Here is a 3,257-nt window from a genome sequence, read left to right as displayed (position 1 = left end):
TGTTGAGTCCTCTACGGGTTTGAGAGTTTCCTTATTGCAAATTTGGGGTGTCTTATCACAAAGCCCATCGTTGCTAGCAGATTTTTCGGGCTCTGTGTTTGTATTGGGGTCATTAATTTTAGTCAAAGTTGAAATAGGTGAGCCTGTCGGTTGATCTTGTAATTCGGGATTCGAAAAACTTGTCATTGTGCTTTCAGGTATTGCATCAACAAGAAGAGTTCTATTGGATCTATTCGAAGGGTTGTTCAATTTATCTCCGACGTTCGGAGAATTTGATCTTACCTCATTGTTATATATAAGTATTATAAGTGGTCACACTTGGACAGCTTCTTGATGATTGCTGAACATCCCAGCTTCTACACTTCCAATTAATCTTCCATTGACAACAACTTTGTAGCTGTAGCATCTATCTCCTGAATTAGCAGGGCGTGTTTTCTGTTACAACACACAAGCCAAACTATCATCCTCCCAACTGTCGACAAGGAACTTGATCAACGACTCTTTTAAACTAGTATTTATGAGGGATTGAATCCATTCACTTGGGCGTTTCTGTGATGGTCCAGTAGTATAGTATGCAACAGAAGATGAGGGTCTTGAATCTCTCTCGCAGTTCTTGATTGATGGAGACAGTCATTTCTCAGAAAAAAAGTGAATAATGTCCCCATCTAATAAAAGCATCGTCTTGAGAATAAAGTGAGAGACTTGACCAAATCTGGATGGAATAGTAGAGTTCGTCTGAAGATGTAGGAAGAACAAAGCATTGATTGATGCAGGAGGAGTTACTGAAACTTGAGATACTTCATAAGTGCTGTTCTGGAGTTTTCTGCTTTGTTCCATCTACATTACTAATTGACAGTGGAACTGGAGTAAGTAGATACTTTAAAACTTAAACATACACTATCTATGGCAAACTTCTAAGTAATTTGAATATATATCTATACTAACCATTATAATACAATGGGTAATTGAAAGTATGGTGAGATTGTTATAAGGTCATGACAATGCAGAATCAAAATATTGTAGTTTTTGGGGTGGGGTGGTGGTAATTTTAGTTGGGGCTAACTTAATTTTTCCAGACAACAATTGGTTATCAGTCTTGATTTTTTATAATGCCCTGAGATATGACTATACATTGATTTGGCTACGTGCTTTATAAACCGTAAATTCACATTTTTGGGGCGACTTTAGATGGGGGCCCCCATCTCACTTACCTTTTCCAGCGGAATTTTTGTCAGTCTTAGTTTTTTTATGATATCCTGACATAGTGCTATACATTAATGCAAGTTTGGTCCATGTACCTTTATGGCTTAAAAAAATGTAAATTTTTCGGTTTTTCGGTGTACCTTGTGTGTGGTGATCTAAAGTTTCGGACCAAATTTTTTTGTGAGCCTTGGTTTTCTTATTATTTCCTTGCATGGTACTATACATTTGTGCAAGTTGCGTCCATGTACCTGATGGTTCAAAAAACCCATCCAGAGACTATTTTTGGGTGGTTTGGAGGCCAGACCGGGCAGGGGGGTGTCAGGCTAAAAAACTAAATCATTTTTTTAGGTGGCACAAGTAATTTCATAGGGTAAAATCTTTTAAACATTATGGGGTGAAATCTTTAGATCAAAAAGAGCACTCAGGCATTCCGTATAAACATTCGATGGTCCATGCCAAAATCCTCCGTAAGTTAATTAATATGACTACATTCTTATTTCAAAAGTATAAATATGATATATTTTCAAGCATCCATACATTATTTTATTACCCACTAGATGGCTCTTAAGTTGAATCAATTTTACTTTTTTTTTTTTTTTTTTTCGACAATCAGCAAGATTTTTTGCTAAAGAACTTAATGAAGTCAAATTTTATCAATTCACTCAGAACTCAAACTGTATATAATTGTCATTAAAAAAAATCATATTGCTTAATTCCCCTGGACCTATATGGGAAAGTATCTATTTATTTTTTGTTGGAATTGAGTTTAGAAATGTGAATAGTCTTTTGAGTTTTTGTCTATGTCGTACTTCAAGCTATATTGTTTTATCAAATTATAGTATTAATTGTGCTATAGTATCTTTTGAGTAAGTTTGCAAAGATAAATAAAAATTAGACTAAAAATATGAGTTATATAAATGATTTTGTTGGCATACATCTGAAAGGACACATGTCCATATAGGGTTAATGTCCCATCTTATAAATTGAAAGGGAGAAGGAGTTGATACCATTATAAATACATAAGATTGAAACTTTGTTTAATTAATTCAGATTACACTATGCAACAAAATGAAGGTCTTGGTACACCCGCAGACTGAAATCTATACTTATTATTGTTATTTAAGCAGTAGAACACAAATATGACCATTAAAACTTTCAATCGATGAAGGTTTGGCCTTTAACGCATTTTTTTAAATAAAGTTTTTAGGGTGAATCTAAGATTCAGTACCATATTTCGACATGAAAAAACGATATATATGAAAATCAAAGTAAATAATAAATTGATAAATCATTTAGTATTTAAAAAATGAATTATTTATTACGTTATCATGATAACATTTAATAAAAAATATATAACACCAAAAAATTGAGTAAAATGAAAGACCTTACATACATCCTAATATCTTATTTGTTTTTTTCTTCAAATGCTTCTATATCATGGTTGAACTTATAGAATAGATCTTATATTTCATTTTTTTTTTAATTGCCTTTAAAAAAAGTCAATTTTGAATTTAGTTTATAGTATTTATTAAAAAATTTAAATATAATAAGCTTGTTAAGTTGCGTGAATATAGATTACAATAATATTCCGACGATAAAAATTAATTACTTATAATTACATAACTAATATGTTAGGTCTTATTTTATTTTTTTTGAAATTTGATTATAAAATGTTGCAGTAAATTTTTAATACAAATGAGGGTCTGAGATATTTTAAAGATTTTTGATATACGGCAAAAGGCTTATTACTTATATAAATTCGAATGTTCTATAAGTTGTCTCATATCAAATCCGATTTATATACTAAAATTAGGCCTTAGTATTGAATGGCACGTAAACAAATCAATAATTACTACGTAAAAAGGTTCTTATGTTTTTCAAATATATTATGACATTGAAATACTGGTAATAACCAATGTTATTTGAACAAGATTAGGCAACAAGAAAATCATAAGGCAATCACAACAGATTCATTAAATAAAAATATCTCTCTTTTTAGTGACGTCATTGGGAATATTTGTTTAGGTCAATCTAAATCATTTTGTAATTTAAAT

The sequence above is a fragment of the Lepeophtheirus salmonis genome, chromosome 6 (assembly GCF_016086655.4).
Source record: "Lepeophtheirus salmonis chromosome 6, UVic_Lsal_1.4, whole genome shotgun sequence".
Classification (NCBI taxonomy): Eukaryota; Metazoa; Arthropoda; class Copepoda; order Siphonostomatoida; family Caligidae; genus Lepeophtheirus; species Lepeophtheirus salmonis.
This window is presented reverse-complemented; position numbering follows the sequence as displayed.